Here is an 18,313-nt window from a genome sequence, read left to right on the forward strand (position 1 = left end):
GATTTTAGGTTTTAGTGTCACCCAAAGGTTTCATCCTGAAAGGTACAGCCTAGGGTCAGATTTGATGTTTTAGCGTCACCCAAAGGTTTCATCCTGAAAGGGCCGGCTCAGGCCAGATTTGATGTTTTAGGGTCACCCAAAGGTTTCATCCAGAAAGGGCAGGCGCAGGCCAGATTGTAGGTTTTAGGGTCACCCAAAGGTTTCATTCTGAAAGGGCAGGCGCAGACCAGATTGTAGGTTTTAGGGTCACCCAAAGGTTTCATCCTGAAAGGGCTGGCTCATGCCAGATTTGAGGTTTTAGGGTCACCCAAAGGTTTCATCCTGAAAGGGCAGCCTCAGGCCACATTTGATGTTTTAGGGTCTCCCAAAGGTTTCATCCTGAAAGAGCAGGCTCAGGCCAGATTTGATGTTTAGGGTCACCCAAAGGTTTCATCCTGAAAGGGCATCCTCAGGCCAGATTTGATGTTTTAGGGTCACCCAAAGGTTTCATCCTGAAAGGGCCGGCTCAGGCCAGATTTTAGGTTTTAGGGTCACCCTAAGGTTTCATCCTGAAAGGGCAGGCTCGGGCCAGATTTGATGTTTTAGGGTCACCCAAAGGTTTCATCCTGAAAGGGCAGGTGCAGGCCAGATTGTAGGTTTTAGGGTCACCCAAAGGTTTCATCCTGAAAGGGCAGGCGCAGGCCAGATTGTAGGTTTTAGGGTCACCCAAAGGTTTCATCCTGAAAGGGCCGGCTCAGGCCAGTTTTTAAGTTTTAGGGTCACCCAAAGGTTTCATCCTGAAAGGGCAGGCTCGGGCCACATTTGATGTTTTAGGGTCACCCAAAGGTTTCATCCTGAAAGGGCAGGCGCAGGCCAGATTGTAGGTTTTATGGTCACACAAAGGTTTCATTCTGAAAGGGCAGGCCGCAGGCCAGATTTGAGGTTTTAGGGTCAACCAAAGGTTTCATCCTGAAAGGGCAGCCTCAGGCCACATTTGATGTTTTAGGGTCACCCAAAGGTTTCATCCTGAAAGGGCAGGCTCAGGCCAGATTTGATTTTTTAGGGTCACCCAAAGGTTTCATCCTGAAAGGGCATCCTCAGGCTAGATTTGATGTTTTAGGGTCACCCAAAGGTTTCATCCTGAAAGGGCTGACTCAGGCCAGATTTTAGGTTTTAGGGTCACCCAAAGGTTTCATCCTGAAAGGGCAGGCTCGGGCCAGATTTGATATTTTAGGGTCACCCAAAGGTTTCATCCTGAAAGGGCAGGCACAGGCCAGAATGTAGGTTTTAAGGTCACCCAAAGGTTTCATCCTGAAAGGGCAGGTGCAGGCCAGATTGTAGGCTTTAGGGTCACCCAAAGGTTTCATCCTGAAAGGGCAGGCTCAGGCCAGATTGTAGGTTTTAGGGTCACCCAAAGGTTTCATCCTGAAAGGGCAGGCTAGGCCAGATTTGATGTTTTAGGGTCACCCAAAGGTTTCATCCTGAAAGGGCAGGCTAGGCCAGATTTGATGTTTTAGGGTCACCCAAAGGTTTCATCCTGAAAGGGCAGGCTCGGGCCAGATTTGATGTTTTAGGGTCACCCAAAGGTTTCATCCTGAAAGGGCAGGCACAGGCCAGATTGAGGTTTTAGGGTCACCTAAAGGATTAATCCTGAAAGGGCAGCCTCAGGCCAGATTTGATGTTTTAGGGTCACCCAAAGGTTTCTTCCTGAAAGGGCCGGCTCAGGCCAGATTTTCGGATTTAGGGTCACCCAACGGTTTCTTCCTGAAAGGGCCGGCTCAGGCCCGATTTTAGGTTTTAGTGTCATCCAAAGGTTTCATCCTGAAAGGTACAGCCTCGGGTCAGATTTGATGTTTTACCGTCACCCAAAGGTTTCATCCTGAAAGGGCCGGCTCAGCCAGATTTGATGTTTTAGGGTCACCCAAAGGTTTCATCCTTAAAGGGCCGGCTCATGCCAGATTTGAGGTTTTAGGGTCACCCAAAGGTTTCATCCTGAAAGGGCCGGCTCAGGCCAGTTTTTAGGTTTTAGGGTCACCCAAAGGTTTCATCCTGAAAGGGCAGGCTCGGGCCACATTTGATGTTTTAGGGTCACCCAAAGGTTTCATCCTGAAAGAGCATGCGTAGGCCAGATTGTAGGTTTTAGGGTCACCCAAAGGTTTCATCCTGAAAGGGCAGGTGCAGGCCAGATTGTAGGTTTTAGGGTCACCCAAAGGTTTCATCCTGAAAGGGCCGGCTCAGGCCAGTTTTTAGGTTTTAGGGTCACCCAAAGGTTTCATCCTGAAAGGGCAGGCTCGGGCCACATTTGATGTTTTAGGGTCACCCAAAGGTTTCATCCTGAAAGGGCAGGCGCAGGCCAGATTGTAGGTTTTAGGGTCATCCAAAAGGTTTCATTCTGAAAGGGCAGGCGCAGGCCAGATTTGATGTTTTAGGGTCACCCAAAGGTTTCATCCTGACAGGTACAGCCTCGGGTCAGATTTCATGTTTTAGGGTCACCCAAAGGTCGGCTCAGGCCAGTTTTTAGGTTTTAGGGTCACCCAAAGGTTTCATCCTGAAAGGGCAGGTTCGGGCCACATTTGATGTTTTCGGGTCAACCAAAGGTTTCATCCTGAAAGGGCAGCCTCAGGCCACATTTGATGTTTTAGGGTCACCCAAAGGTTTCATCCTGAAAGGGCCGGCTCAGGCCAGATTTGATGTTTTAGGGTCACCCAAAGGTTTCATCCTGAAAGGGCATCCTCAGGCCAGATTTTAGGTTTTAGGGTCACCCAAAGGTTTCATCCTGAAAGGGCAGGCTGGGGCTAGATTTGATGTTTTAGGGTCACCCAAAGGTTTCATCCTGAAAGGGCAGGCTCAGGCCAGATTGTAGGTTTTAGGGTCACCCAAAGGTTTCATCCTGAAAGGGCAGCCTCAGGCCAGATTTGATGTTTTAGGGTCACCCAAAGGTTTTCTTCCTGAAAGGGCCAGCTCAGGCCAGATTTTAGGTTTTAGGGTCACCCAAAGGTTTCTTCCTGAAAGGGTCGGCTCAGGCCAGATTTTAGGTTTTAGTGTCACCCAAAGGTTTCATCCTGAAAGGTACAGCCTCGGGTCAGATTTGATGTTTTAGCGTCACCCAAAGGTTTCATCCTGAATGGGCCAGCTCAGGCCAGATTTGATGTTTTAGGGTCACCCAAAGGTTTCATCCTGAAAGGGCTGGCTCATACCAGATTTGAGGTTTTAGGGTCACCCGAAGGTTTCATCCTGAAAGGGCTGGCTCAGGCCAGATTTTAGGTTTTAGGGTCAACCAAAGGTTTCATCCTGAAAGTGCAGCCTCAGGCCACATTTGATGTTTAAGGGTCACCCAAAGGTTTCATCCGGAAAGGGCAGGCTCAGGCCACATTTGATGTTTTAGGGTCACCCAAAGGTTTCATCCTGAAAGGGCATCCTCAGGCCAGATTTGATGTTTTAGGGTCACCCAAAGGTTTCATCCTGAAAGGGCCGGCTCAGGCCAGATTTTAGGTTTTAGGGCCACCCAAAGGTTTCATCCTGAAAGGGCAGGCTCGGCCCAGATTTGATGTTTTAGGGTCACCCAAAGGTTTCATCTTGAAAGGGCAGGCACAGGCCAGATTGTAGTTTTTAGGGTCACCCAAGGGGTTCATCCTGAAAGGGCCGGCGCAGGCCAGATCGTAGGTTTTAGGGTCACCCAAAGGTTTCATCCTGAAAGGGCAGGCTCAGGCCAGATTGTAGGTTTTAGGGTCACCCAAAGGTTTCATCCTGAAAGGGCAGCCTCAGGCCAGATTTGATGTTTTAGGGTCATCCAAAGGTTTCTTCCTGAAAGGGCCGGCTCAGGCCAGATTTTAGGTTTTAGGGTCACCCAAAGGTTTCTTCCTGAAAGGGTCGGCTCAGCCCAGATTTTAGGTTTTAGTGTCACCCAAAGGTTTCATCCTGAAAGGTACAGCCTCGGGTCAGGTTTGATGTTTTAGCGTGAGATTTTAGGTTTTAGGGTCACCCAAAGGTTTCTTCCTGAAAGGGCCGGCTCAGGCCAGATTTTAGGTTTTAGTGTCACCCAAAGGTTTCATCCTGAAAGGTACAGCCTAGGGTCAGATTTGATGTTTTAGCGTCACCCAAAGGTTTCATCCTGAAAGAGCCGGCTCAGGCCAGATTTGATGTTTTAGGGTCACCCAAAGGTTTCATCCTGTAAGGGCCGGCTCATGCCATATTTGAGGTTTTAGGGTCACCCAAAGGTTTCATCCTGAAAGGGCAGCCTCAGGCCACATTTGATGTTTTAGGGTCACCCAAAGGTTTCATCCGGAAAGGGCAGGCTCAGGCCAGATTTGATGTTTTAGGGTCACCCAAAGGTTTCATCCTGAAAGGGCAGCCTCAGGCCATATTTGATGTTTTAGGGTCACCCAAAGGTTTCATCCTGAAAGGGCAGGCTCAGGCCAGATTTGATGTTTTAGGGTCACCCAAAGGTTTCATCCTGAAAGGGCATCCTCAGGCCAGATTTGATGTTTTAGGGTCACCCAAAGGTTTCATCCTGAAAGGGCCGGCTCAGGCCAGATTTTAGGTTTTAGGTTCACCCAAAGGTTTCATCCTGAAAGGGCAGGCTCGGGCCAGATTTGATGTTTTAGGGTCACCCAAAGGTTTCATCCTGAAAGGGCAGGCACAGGCTAGATTGTAGTTTTCAGGGTCACCCAAGGGGTTCATCCTGAAAGGGCCGGCGCAGGCCAGATTGTAGGTTTTAGGGTCACCCAAAGGTTTCATCCTGAAAGGGCAGGCTCAGGCCAGATTGTAGGTTTTAGGGTCACCCAAAGGTTTCATCCTGAAAGGGTCGGCTCAGGCCAGATTTTAGGTTTTAGTGTCACCCAAAGGTTTCATCCTGAAAGGTACAGCCTCGGGTCAGAATTGATGTTTTAGCGTCAGATTTTACGTTTTAGGGTCACCCAAAGGTTTCTTCCTGAAAGGGCCGGCTCAGGCCAGATTTTAGGTTTTAGTGTCACCCAAAGGTTTCATCCTGAAAGGTACAGCCTAGGGTCAGATTTGATGTTTTAGCGTCACCCAAAGGTTTCATCCTGAAAGGGCCGGCTCAGGCCAGATTTGATGTTTTAGGGTCACCCAAAGGCTTCATCCTGTAAGGGCCGGCTCATGCCAGATTTGAGGTTTTAGGGTCACCCAAAGGTTTCATCCGGAAAGGGCATGCTCAGGCCAGATTTGATGTTTTAGGGTCACCCAAAGGTTTCATCCTGAAAGGGCAGCCTCAGGCCAGATTTGATGTTTTAGGGTCACCCAAAGGTTTCATCCTGAAAGGGCCGGCTCAGGCCAGTTTTTAGGTTTTAGGCTCACCCAAAGGTTTCATCCTGAAAGGGCAGGCTCGGACCACATTTGATGTTTTCGGGTCACCCAAAGGTTTCATCCAGAAAGGGCAGGCGCAGGCCAGATTGTAGGTTTTAGGGTCACCCAAAGGTTTCATTCTGAAAGGGCAGGCGCAGACCAGATTGTAGGTTTTAGGGTCACCCAAAGGTTTCATCCTGAAAGGGCTGGCTCATGCCAGATTTGAGGTTTTAGGGTCACCCAAAGGTTTCATCCTGAAAGGGCAGCCTCAGGCCACATTTGATGTTTTAGGGTCTCCCAAAGGTTTCATCCTGAAAGAGCATCCTCAGGCCAGATTTGATGTTTTAGGGTCACCCAAAGGTTTCATCCTGAAAGGGCCGGCTCAGGCCAGATTTTAGGTTTTAGGGTCACCCTAAGGTTTCATCCTGAAAGGGCAGGCTCGGGCCAGATTTGATGTTTTAGGGTCACCCAAAGGTTTCATCCTGAAAGGGCAGTTGCAGGCCAGATTGTAGGTTTTAGGGTCACCCAAAGGTTTCATCCTGAAAGGGCAGGCGCAGGCCAGATTGTAGGTTTTAGGGTCACCCAAAGGTTTCATCCTGAAAGGGCAGGCTCAGGCCAGATTGTAGGTTTTAGGGTCACCCAAAGGTTTCATCCTGAAAGGGCAGGCTCAGGCCAGATTGAAGGTTTTAGGGTCACCCAAAGGTTTCATCCTGAAAGGGCATCCTCAGGCCAGATTTGATGTTTTAGGGTCACCCAAAGGTTTCATCCTGAAAGGGCCGGCTCAGGCCAGATTTTAGGTTTTAGGTTCACCCAAAGGTTTCATCCTGAAAGGGCAGGCTCGGGCCAGATTTGATGTTTTAGGGTCACCCAAAGGTTTCATCCTGAAAGGGCAGGCACAGGCTAGATTGTAGTTTTCAGGGTCACCCAAGGGGTTCATCCTGAAAGGGCCGGCGCAGGCCAGATTGTAGGTTTTAGGGTCACCCAAAGGTTTCATCCTGAAAGGGCAGGCTCAGGCCAGATTGTAGGTTTTAGGGTCACCCAAAGGTTTCATCCTGAAAGGGTCGGCTCAGGCCAGATTTTAGGTTTTAGTGTCACCCAAAGGTTTCATCCTGAAAGGTACAGCCTCGGGTCAGAATTGATGTTTTAGCGTCAGATTTTACGTTTTAGGGTCACCCAAAGGTTTCTTCCTGAAAGGGCCGGCTCAGGCCAGATTTTAGGTTTTAGTGTCACCCAAAGGTTTCATCCTGAAAGGTACAGCCTAGGGTCAGATTTGATGTTTTAGCGTCACCCAAAGGTTTCATCCTGAAAGGGCCGGCTCAGGCCAGATTTGATGTTTTAGGGTCACCCAAAGGCTTCATCCTGTAAGGGCCGGCTCATGCCAGATTTGAGGTTTTAGGGTCACCCAAAGGTTTCATCCGGAAAGGGCATGCTCAGGCCAGATTTGATGTTTTAGGGTCACCCAAAGGTTTCATCCTGAAAGGGCAGCCTCAGGCCAGATTTGATGTTTTAGGGTCACCCAAAGGTTTCATCCTGAAAGGGCCGGCTCAGGCCAGTTTTTAGGTTTTAGGCTCACCCAAAGGTTTCATCCTGAAAGGGCAGGCTCGGACCACATTTGATGTTTTCGGGTCACCCAAAGGTTTCATCCAGAAAGGGCAGGCGCAGGCCAGATTGTAGGTTTTAGGGTCACCCAAAGGTTTCATTCTGAAAGGGCAGGCGCAGACCAGATTGTAGGTTTTAGGGTCACCCAAAGGTTTCATCCTGAAAGGGCTGGCTCATGCCAGATTTGAGGTTTTAGGGTCACCCAAAGGTTTCATCCTGAAAGGGCAGCCTCAGGCCACATTTGATGTTTTAGGGTCTCCCAAAGGTTTCATCCTGAAAGAGCATCCTCAGGCCAGATTTGATGTTTTAGGGTCACCCAAAGGTTTCATCCTGAAAGGGCCGGCTCAGGCCAGATTTTAGGTTTTAGGGTCACCCTAAGGTTTCATCCTGAAAGGGCAGGCTCGGGCCAGATTTGATGTTTTAGGGTCACCCAAAGGTTTCATCCTGAAAGGGCAGTTGCAGGCCAGATTGTAGGTTTTAGGGTCACCCAAAGGTTTCATCCTGAAAGGGCAGGCGCAGGCCAGATTGTAGGTTTTAGGGTCACCCAAAGGTTTCATCCTGAAAGGGCAGGCTCAGGCCAGATTGTAGGTTTTAGGGTCACCCAAAGGTTTCATCCTGAAAGGGCAGGCTCAGGCCAGATTGAAGGTTTTAGGGTCACCGAAAGGTTTCATCCTGAAAGGCTAGGCGCAGGCCAGATTGTAGGTTTTAGGGTCACCCAAAGGTTTCATCCTGAAAGGGCATCCTCAGGCCAGATTTGATGTTTTAGGGCCACCCAAAGTTTTCATCCTGAAAGGGCAGGCGCAGGCCAGATTGTAGGTTTTAGGGTCACCCAAAGGTTTCATCCTGAAAGGGCAGGCGCAGGCCAGATTGTAGGGTTTAGGGTCACCCAAAGGTTTCATCCTGAAAGGGCAGGCTCAGGCCAGATTGTAGGTTTTAGGGTCACCCAAAGGTTTCATCCTGAAAGGGCAGGCTCAGGCCAGATTTGATGTTTAAGGGTCACTATGAAACCTCATGGTGCTTTCCTGCTCATGTCCCATTAGACAGCTGCCTAATATTGCTTGACTGTGGAGCCGGCTTGCCTTTTGAAAATCCTTCTAGCCTCTTGAGCTGCTATAAGAGTTGTTATTTCTATTTTAAGGCAACCTGCATTTTTCCACACATCGTGGTAAACTCAAAGCATGTTTAGAAAATAACGTTTGAAAACACCAAAGTTTCAAAAACAAACGCTTGACATTGATAGAGACATTTGATAAGTTTGAAAACAGGCGCAATTAAAAAAAAAGGGGAAGTGTGCGTCAGGTAATTGAAAAAGAGGCAAGAGTTTTAACGGGCTACCCAAAAAGGAAGAGAAACATTCAAGGTGGTATTCTCCCGCTGAAATGTTTATAAGAAAATGAATGACTAACATGTAGGTGATTGCACACAAGAATAAGCAGGAAGAAAAGACATGATCATATCTGGAGGGCAGCAGAGGAGAAGAGCAATTTAGCACAACAGGAGACAAAAAAGGAAAACATATTTTCAAATTTTAATGTTCAAACTTACAGTAACTGGAATGCAAAGTATTGCAAAAAGCAACATTTTCTACTTTATGATATTTTATTGTGAAATAAAGGAATTTTAAATTCAAATTTCAAACAGAATACTTTTAACGCATACGTTCAATTTTTAGATAATTTTGATTACATTTGTGTATCACTGTTCAACAACCATTCTTCGTGGTATGGTTCGTGGCACATCCATGTGCGATTAATCATGTATCATGTATTCTTTAAAAAATGACTAGCAATATTTCTTTAGTGCGCTAGTTGATTACTCTGTGATTTGGTCTTCGCTTGGTGAGAGAAATAGATAGGCAGAGTATGTAATGGCTACAACATTTTGTAAAAGATGCTTTGAAAGTACCTGGGAATTTCAGCTCTTTTGATGCCAGGCTCATTGTAATTAAAGAGTTTTGGAAGTGTGCATATGTAATTTGGAGGGGAATCACCCAAAAAGACTGAGAAAAAGTCCCTGAATGTGTGATTCGGCTGAAATTTGGCTGTTCAAAAATTCGGAACGGCCAAAATGTTTGACCAAATCACGCATTTGGTGCTGGGGGCTTCAAGGGTGTCCCCCACACCCTTGCTCACTATATTGTGAGAGGGATTGAAGGAGTGTCCCCCGTAGTCACCCCAAAAAAAGGAAAGGACCCAGCAGCGCCGGTTCCCAATCACGGAAGTGAAAGGGAACTGGCATTCCAGGGACCAGCGAGTCAGAGCCACGGTAAGTAGGGGGCTAGGGGTCTGTTGGGGTGTGTTGGGGGTGTGGGCAGGGGTTTGGCCCAGTCAGAAACATTCAGGGGAGAAAAGATCGAAGGTTATTTAGAAGTAATAAACTTGTCTTTTTTTGTCCCTCGAACATTTGTAACTCAGTCTTTCAACCCCGATCCATTTGGAAGTGAGATCGATCGGCTGGCATTCTGAAAGCTGGATGAGGGTTCAAACACTTTCATAAATATGATCCTTTAATTTTAGTGCCAGAATCAGGAAGACAACTCTATTTGGTTCTTTTTCAGTAGGGCAACTGCATGTGGGCTTGGAATGTAAGCTATTTGTGATGCAATAGACTAAAACATGGGGCATCCTGCCTTTTGAAATACAATCAGCAAACTCCCTGCTTTCATTTAGGTCTCAACTCAAGGCCTTCTTCGCTTGAGCAGTTTGGTGCACCCAGAGACCCTCAGTGTTAAGGATGTGCTATACAAATGTGATAAATCAATCAAACCTGTTTGGTGTTAATCATTGTCACAAAACAGCATCAGCCACAAACTCGCGCATCCCACTGGATGGCTATCTAGGTTGAATCCAGCTCCATGCAGAATGAAGGTGGGATTGCCAAAATAGGCTTATAACTCACTGTTAGGAAAGTTTTCTCTTTGAGCAACTTTTCATCCATATTGTATGGACATCCACACTTTTTGCTTTTGTTTTTACACCTTGTCCTCACGTTTTACAGTGAAGTGAAGCCTTCACCTTCACTCCACTGGCCTTTTGCTCATTTGCCAAGGGGAAACTGATCAGTCTTTCAGACTGTCAGTACTGGGAAACTATGTTTCACTTTTGTCTTTTGACTTTGTTATCTGTTTGGGCAACTTTTTCATATTGCATAAGGCATCTTTCAATGCAGTGCAATAGGGATCATTTTGTATCACCCCAGGCCTACACTCATAGGGCTTTTGGTTACTTCAAAATGTGCCTAAAGACAAGCTGGTGGCAGCAGTTACATTTTTACAATGTTTGCTATATTTCTAGTTAGCTCTCTCGCATTTAGCACATTTGGCTACTAACTTTGGCTACCTGCATCATCCAAGGAAGAGACACCTCTCCTCGGGGCCAGCTCACCTGGGCCCTCCGATTACTCACAGGAGCACAGGCTTTGTTCTAAGATGGCCACTGCCATCCCTGCCCCTGCTCTCACGGCCGATCCTGCTGTGTTGTCACACCGAAGTCTAGTGCTCCATGGAGCCCTGCCCACCGATTTGAAAGATGTGATACTTTGATGGCAAGTGAAGCCAGCCCTCCTCCAAGGCCTGCAAATAAGGCCCCTGCCTGTCTGTTCCTGTCTGGGCATGGACGGCTACAAGCCTCCAAGAACTTCACTTTTCCTCCACACTATAACCATTTGCATTCAACCCACCACCCAGCTCCTTGATGCAGGTAAGCACAGCTGACTACAACTAGCTGCAGCACGCGCACCCTCATCCACATTACCTGCACCACCAACCCCCCACTCCACCACCAACACACGTCCTACCACCGTCTTCTGCTACACATCACGGGTAACTACATCAAAGAAACCACCAAAGTCAATGAGATCTATGGCATCATCCAGTACTGGATGGCAAGTTATCATCCGTAGCCTCAATGACAAAAAACGGATCTACTCATTGTGGGGTCCTCCACCGCCTGAAGAACCTTGACCTTGCATTCTCATTCGTCACCATAGATGCCAACTCTATCCCTTTCACGAGCTACGTAAAAACACTTGGGGTCTACCTAGATGCAAACCTCAACATGCACAAACATATCAACGCCCTCTTGTCTTCTGCTGCATATGCAACTAAACTCATCAACCAAAGCAGACCGTTTCTATCACCAGACAATTCCCTGACACTCACTAGTGACATTATAGGCAGCAAACCTGACTATTGTAACACTCTACTTACGGACACCTCTACCAAGAACCTAGCTAAACTTCAACTACTCAGAAACAACGCACTCAGAGCAGCTTGGGGCATAAGGTGCACCAATCACATCCCTCAAGTGAGACGCAAAGCCCACTGGCTTCCTATCAAAGCCTGCATCACATTTTTAATCCTACCCATTGCCCACCATTGCATCCATGGCACTGCTCCCTCGGACCTCAACCACTGTATCACCAGAAAGACCACCCAACACACCATGCGCTCATCCTCCTCCACTTCCTTCTCCAAATCCAGATCAACAAAAAGCAAGCAGGAGGCTCCAGCTTTACTGTCACCACACCCACACTCTGAAACTCCCTCCCCCCATGCATCAAAGATGAACCATCCTACCTAACATTCAGGAAACTGATAAAAACTTGGCTGTTCAACAAATATGACTGATGCTTCTCCCAGCGTCACCAGTTCTTGCTGATACCTACTGTTGGCTCTCCTCTTACTATGTAATGGTACATGCGCCATGGTACCCTTGGGTTTTGGTTATCCGTAAATGCAATAAATAAATAAATAGTGTCCTGACATGGCCGTGCCACAAGGTTTTTTGCTTGTTCTTTGACCATTTTGTTCTTTGGCCTTCTTCCTGCCTTTCCAGGTTGGAAAATTCACTTTTATGGTCATGCATTTGCCCAGGAAAGTAGTTCTTTTCACAGGCTAGAGCATGCCATGTGTGTTGAAATCCAGGAGCCATGTGTGTTGAAACCCAGGACATGGGCTGTAACTGTCTGGTCCCAATCTACATACTGGTTTTGGTGTGTATGGAGTGTTTTTATGAGTTCTCCCCACATAGGTACCTGATTGCACCACTGCTGGTGCATAGGTGTGATGCAGATTTTTCTATTGGATGGCTGAGTTTCTGCACTCACCTGAATTTAGGCTAGGAAGAGGAGTCCTGCAGCCATTCCAGCAGATCTGAAGAGGAGTTAAGTATCCTATCTAGCTGTGCAGACAATGATAGACCTGATGATCGATCCTGAGAAGGCCCGGAGACCAACTTTTGCTGCTGTCCCTTTGGAGCCCTGTCTGGCAAATGATCTTAGAAGACCTTTGCTGGTGCTTTGACCCCTTGGACTGGTGGGACCAACCAGTCTCAACGTCTTCTCACATTCCAGTAAGCAGCCTGGAGTCTTTGGAAGCATCCCTGGCCCAACCGGTGGGTTGACCAACTCCATTTGGGGCTCCCACGCCAGAAGCATCGGTGTTCCATGTTTTTGCCTGGAACTTCGGCTGTATTCAGCTAGTCCCATAAGTCAAAAAATTAGTCATGGGCGCCGCTCTATGAGAACGAATACGGCAGAAATTGCCTGTTCTATGGGATGGTACCCACTCTAGAGTCTGCACAATAGTCCCATAAGTCACCTTCCTGCGAAGTTTCAACGTCCCACCATCAAGGGGTCTGGAGCTGAAAGGCTTACTTTGAGTGTGACTCATGAGACGCCTGCTGTTGCCGTGCAAATTGAGATTGCTGGAACTGGCCATCCCCCATCTGGTAGAGTGTCCAGAAAATAATTCTGCTGCATTTGTTCACTGGAAAAGGGTTGCATTCTGCTCCCTGACCCCTGGCCACAACTTTGCTTGCACCCACAGCTCTGGGCATCTACTACTGGATCCAGCAGTGGAAAAATGAACCTTGACTGACCCTCCCTTGATTTGCTTAGTCTTGGGAAAAATCAGAGTATGGCTGGTGAGTAGTCACCATACTTATCGGTGCCCCTATCTCCTTCATAATAATGTTTGTGAAGAACTTTGATTTGTTTTAAACTATTTTACTTTGGCAACACTTGTTGCAAAAGCCCCCTAAAAGATAGAAGAGTACTTTACTCTCCAGTAAACTCCTTTGAAAGTCTTTGGGACTAATCTTCACATCCACTGGAACATTTCCCTAATTCATTCCCAACTTCTTAAACTACTTGTGAACTTTTGGGCACAATGCCCCATTCAATTTAGGGTCAGACTTTCCAAGTTAGGGTTTCAATTCCTGTGGACTGTTGGTGCAATTGTTAACTACTTCCCTTCACTTTCAGGTTTTGGGGGGGAGGCAGGGGGAGAACCGTACATTTTGCTCTAACTAACTGTAACTGCATATTTTTTATATTTTTAGTATTGTGTGATAACATTAACTGTTTCATTCATTTTCCTACTGTGTTTCTTGCCAATAATAAATATTGTACATGTATACTTACTATGTAAATTTAATCATTGTGTGCTAACTGTGTGGACTCATTGTGGTCCCCTGACCCCACTCACCTCTCCTGAGACTTAGCCTTGACCACTCTCCATGCTACCTTGATTGGTTTGGCTAAACTCCCAGAGTTTCCCCTGTTCACTATAACTAGGCTGGCCTCCTAAATTCTCTCCACCATGCCAGTGTTTAGAAATCCATCTTAACACTCACTAGAGGGGGAAATTACACAGACAACGTAGACATTTTTTATTTAAAAACACAAAACAAGCAAACAACAATTAGTTGCATAGCTAACAGAACACTCAACTAAGTGTAATTAAAAAACAAAAGACAGAGCCATGCCAGACAATAGCAACAGACAAGAGAATAACAACACCCTTGTTTTGATAGGTCCTCCTCTGAGACACCCAATAAAAAGAAAGACCCATTGTGGTGAAGCACTGAACAGATAAACACATTATTCTGTCACAACATGTGAATGTGCAACGTGTCAGCATTCAGAAAGCTCATTCCAAACTGCTTAAGTGTGCCTACCCTAAATGAGTGCCACAGATTGACACGTCATTGCAAACACTGGCACGTTTATGCAAATAAGGCCCACATGCTGGAGCTTCATAGCAGGAACCGGGTGTCAATGACACCAGGAAAATCAAGTTGGCCTGCTATGACAACGGAAGCGGGAAACAGGTGCCTGTAGGTGGTTTAATTAAGACAAACCTAAAATTGTATCTTCTTTTTGAAGGCTTTGGTCAGTTTGCTCAAATTTGGGTGGTAGTTATATCGCTGGTTAGTGTGTGAAGAATTGATGTCTGCCATGCAGGAGTACACGGATGAGTAGGGGCTAAAAACCCTCTCAGCCCTCACACTTCTACAAACTAAGAGCCAACACAATCACAAAGGTAAAACAGGCAGAGCTATACCTGCTTCATCTTTTGTGGTAACGTGGGCCAAGAGAAGGCTCTACTCTTAAGAGGGCTGTGAATGTGGTTCAGTAGCAACCCAAACAGCGAAGAAATACAGTCCAAAATAAAGAAATGTACAAGCAAGGTTCTATAAAAATATATACTTTAATTAATCACACCATGTACAATACTAACTAACTAGAAAACAATTTGAAAACCTACCTCTGTAGCAGAAACACAGAATATGCACAGATAGAATAGATACAGCACTCTGGGTGATGAGACATGGGGAGAAAATGCATTCAAAAGACAACAATATTGAAAACGATATTTCATCAAGTTGCAAAAATGGGATCAAATAACCTAACTAGTCTCTATGGTTCAACGATGGATGAGGGGGGCGGATATCAGTCAAATATCTTCTGCAAATATATTGTGTGTTCTACAGCATCAAACCAGGCTTCTTGCATCGACCGTGATCTCGACTCAGGTGGCAGTCACGATGGTCCAGTGGAAAGCTGACATCGAGGCAGGGTTGAATGGAAGGGGAGCTGCAGTCTCGAAACGTCTACTCAAGCTGTGTTACTAGGCCTGGTTCAGCGGTCGAAGATCGATGGCAGTCAGGCTGTTAAAAAGATGCACAGGCAAGTCAGTTTAATGCGAAGGCTCAGAGGTCGCAGTTCGGGGAACACGAGCATCAGGTGGGTCATCTCACAGGAGTGGCGATGAAGAAGCTGGCGTTTCTTATGGCGACTTGGGCAAGAAAAGGCAGCAGTACTTCGTAGTGTGAGTTGAGGCAACAACGTGCTTCTGCTGGCGCGGTGCATTAGTGAATGAGGCCAAACTGTGCATGGTGTTTCAGGAAACAAAGGACGCCAAGGGCAGCATCGATGGGTCCTGCTGGCACATAGAATCAACATGGCAGGACCCTTCCCAAACTGTGCAAACCCTTCTCTGGCACTCCCTAACTCCGCCTGACCCTCTAAATAGGATCAATGGCCTTTAGAAATGAAGCCCCATGGTGTGAGGCCTGGCTCTTTGTGAATGTGTGTGCCTCTTGGTTTCTGTTCCCATGGCAGCAACATGTGGAGTGACTGTCATGGGAAAAAAGGGTGTTACCTGCCCTTACAAAGGAACAAAGAGAATCGGTCCCCCAGGACTAGTCCTGTCAATGGACAGGGGTGGTTGTCTTCTGGGAGAAATACACATAATCCTTCCACAGCTGAACTGCACCAACAAGGCTGATACATGTGCGAAATCAATTGAATCTGGCTGGGATTACTTTGAAAGATGCTGGCCAACATATTCTAACTCAGGTATGGCTTCTATTTACAGTTGTATATGCCACCAGGAGAACATCTTTTTTGGCACAGGGGTGCTTATTTTAAGTTTAGCTTCTGCGTTGCAGAAACTTGGGTGTCAATGCAGCTGTCAAGAGGGCACCTGTGGCCTCTGAACCTGCTCTGTGCCACTGATAGAGCAGGTGTTGTAAATCAGGATACTGATGCAGCAGGACACAGATACACACTATGCTATGGCAAAGAGCTTATGAGCAAAGGCGAATCTGATTAGCATTATTCTCTTTCAGAGATGGAATTACCAGCATCATTTCATGATTTAATACAAATCAAAAAGCCAGGGCTTTCACACCCTTACCAGATGACAATTCATCACAATAATACAAGGGGTGTTAGACAATATATTTTTTCTTTCAAGACGGATTGCATATTAGTCTCTTGAAAAGAGGTTTTTATGCAATTTGATTGCATGAGCTTTGATACGCCATTCTGGGAGTGGGTGTATATGGACCTTGATGGGTTAATAACAATGAAGTGTTGGGATATTAGCAGTCATTATATTGATACTCTTATGAGTAGAAATAAATACAAAATTGGTGCCTTAGAAAACAGATTAGTGCATATGAAACTGTGGCATGGTGGATGGCTGTTGGCACAAAGCCACGTGGTCTCCACAAACAACGCAACACCATTATAAAGTATGGACACCTATGTATTCCTTAATGAACATAACATGCTCTGTGGTATATCTTTCCTGCATCACTCTACACTGCTGTTCCTCCCCTAGGTGCCTGAACAGAAATTTTCCACTATCCCTGTGGGCATTTGCAGCAACTAGCATAACAGGGTGCATTGTGAAGGAGAAGCTAGTGCTCCAGACATGCACCTGCATTGTTGCAACTAAGAATAAAGGTTATTGTTGCTTTGTCATGTAAATGTATATGGATGACTTTCAAATGGGGACATGCATGCTGTAAGAGGGCAGAAATATAAAAACGACCATAGGCTTTTTAACTACAGGGTGACATTTCTGCTGTGTTTCTCCATGAAGGCCACCAGGCTCCTGGATCTTGCCATTTGTTAGATTTGACAGAGCTGGGGACACTGCAGAGTGAAGCTCATATAAGGGTGTACGTGTCTTTTTACTGCTTGCCGATCTTTGCAGAATGTCCTTGATCATTTCTCTGTACAGGAGGAGATGTGCAGTTTGCTACACTGTCTGTAAAGTCTGAAAAGGTGAGCTTCCAAATAGCACTAGTCAGAAGCAGCAGAGGTGTGAACGCCTATATTGTCCTTATGGTCTTCCAGAACAACTCCCCTTATACCCATTCTCCTTACTATGTGGGACTTCTGACCACCCCTCCCCCCCCTTGTGAAGATGTGTGGTGTTTGTCCACATTCCTGTCTTCGGCATGCCTCCCTCCACCAAGTGCCAACATGATGTCCATTTCTTCCCTTAAAATGTTTAGAGTGTGAAGTCTGTGGCTAGGAATGCACAGAGCTTAGCAGAGGAGATGGTGTGCATAGTCTAGCTTACAATGCATAGACCAAACTGGATCATTTTGGCACTGCACCTGGTGCACTTCAACTAGGGACACAGTGTGTCAATGCATGGCCACATACCAGTGCAATGTGCAATGTGGGTACAGGTGCTGCCTAGGGTGCATTGTCCCAGAGCATGACCGTAGGCCATAATCTGTTGGATCAGCAACTAGATACATGTGTCTGGGACATGGCCAAAAGTCTATGTTCCAGGCACAGTACCCAGAGAGTATGACATCACAAATGACCATATCAGAGTCATCAGTTATAAGATTACTGATGACATCACGTATGAGTCACATATAAGATCAGAAATGACATGTCAATATCTAAAGTGATTGAGCTTCTCTTACGTGGAGAAGCTGTTATTGCTCTCCTTGTTATAAGCAGTCAACATCGCTCTAATGGCCTGGAGACGAATTGCTCTACAAACGTTATATTCTAAATATGTTTCTCATATGACAAGAAAACCATTATTTGTCAACATATCTGCAATTAGGTTGTTGGGACAGAACAAATATGTTAGGAATGTACTGATGACCAATTGTCAATGTTAAGATGAACAGTAATGTCTAGCCAATCTCTATCGGTCTAGTGTGACTGAACAGCATGCTTGGATTTAAGGAGGGTGTGAGAGTGGTCAAAAGTGCAACTAAGCACTGACACATCACTCTTCATTTTAAAATTGTATTTTATTGAAGTACCACAGTATGCAAAACAACAGTTTTCAAAATAACAGTAGATAATACTTTCTCAAAACCAATATATTGACTGAGTTTGAAAAATCATTCCACTTTCAAAAAGAATTATAATAAGTTAGCCTCATTAATCAAGGAAAGAAAAATAGGTGAATGATCTTTATAATTCGAGTTGGCCTTGTTTGTTTTTCTACCCATCCATTTACCAAATTATTTGGTTATTTAGACAGAGCACTCCTAATACTATAGGTTAGAAATCAAAATTAAGTGGTGTTCTTATATCGCGCTTAACACGGGAGACCAGACTCCAATCGCAGGACCAAAATCTGAACCTGTGCTGCTCAGCTTTGTCTTGCTTTCAAAACAAGCGTGCTGCCCCTGAGCTATCTTCCCAGCCCTTGGTTAGTCAGAATGTATAAAAACACAGTTGTGTATTTAGGTCTTAGACAAACACTTAGCAATGAAAAACCACAGGTAAGTAACACGCTAAAACATTAATTACTACTGCATACACAATCACCTTGGGGTGGTTTGCTAAGAGCACTACACTTCACTTTTAAAATGCA

At 46.0% G+C, this 18,313-nt stretch overlaps 1 protein-coding gene across 2 annotated transcripts in view; it reads left to right on the top strand.

Annotated features, from left to right (window-relative positions):
* Positions 1-18,313, top strand: part of STK32C (serine/threonine kinase 32C) — a 2,128,976-nt gene that overhangs the window by 200,702 nt on the left and 1,909,961 nt on the right. The window lies entirely within an intron of this gene.

The sequence above is a fragment of the Ambystoma mexicanum genome, chromosome 8, assembly GCF_040938575.1.
Source record: "Ambystoma mexicanum isolate Mex_15411 chromosome 8, UKY_AmexF1_1, whole genome shotgun sequence".
Lineage (NCBI taxonomy): Eukaryota > Metazoa > Chordata > Amphibia > Caudata > Ambystomatidae > Ambystoma > Ambystoma mexicanum.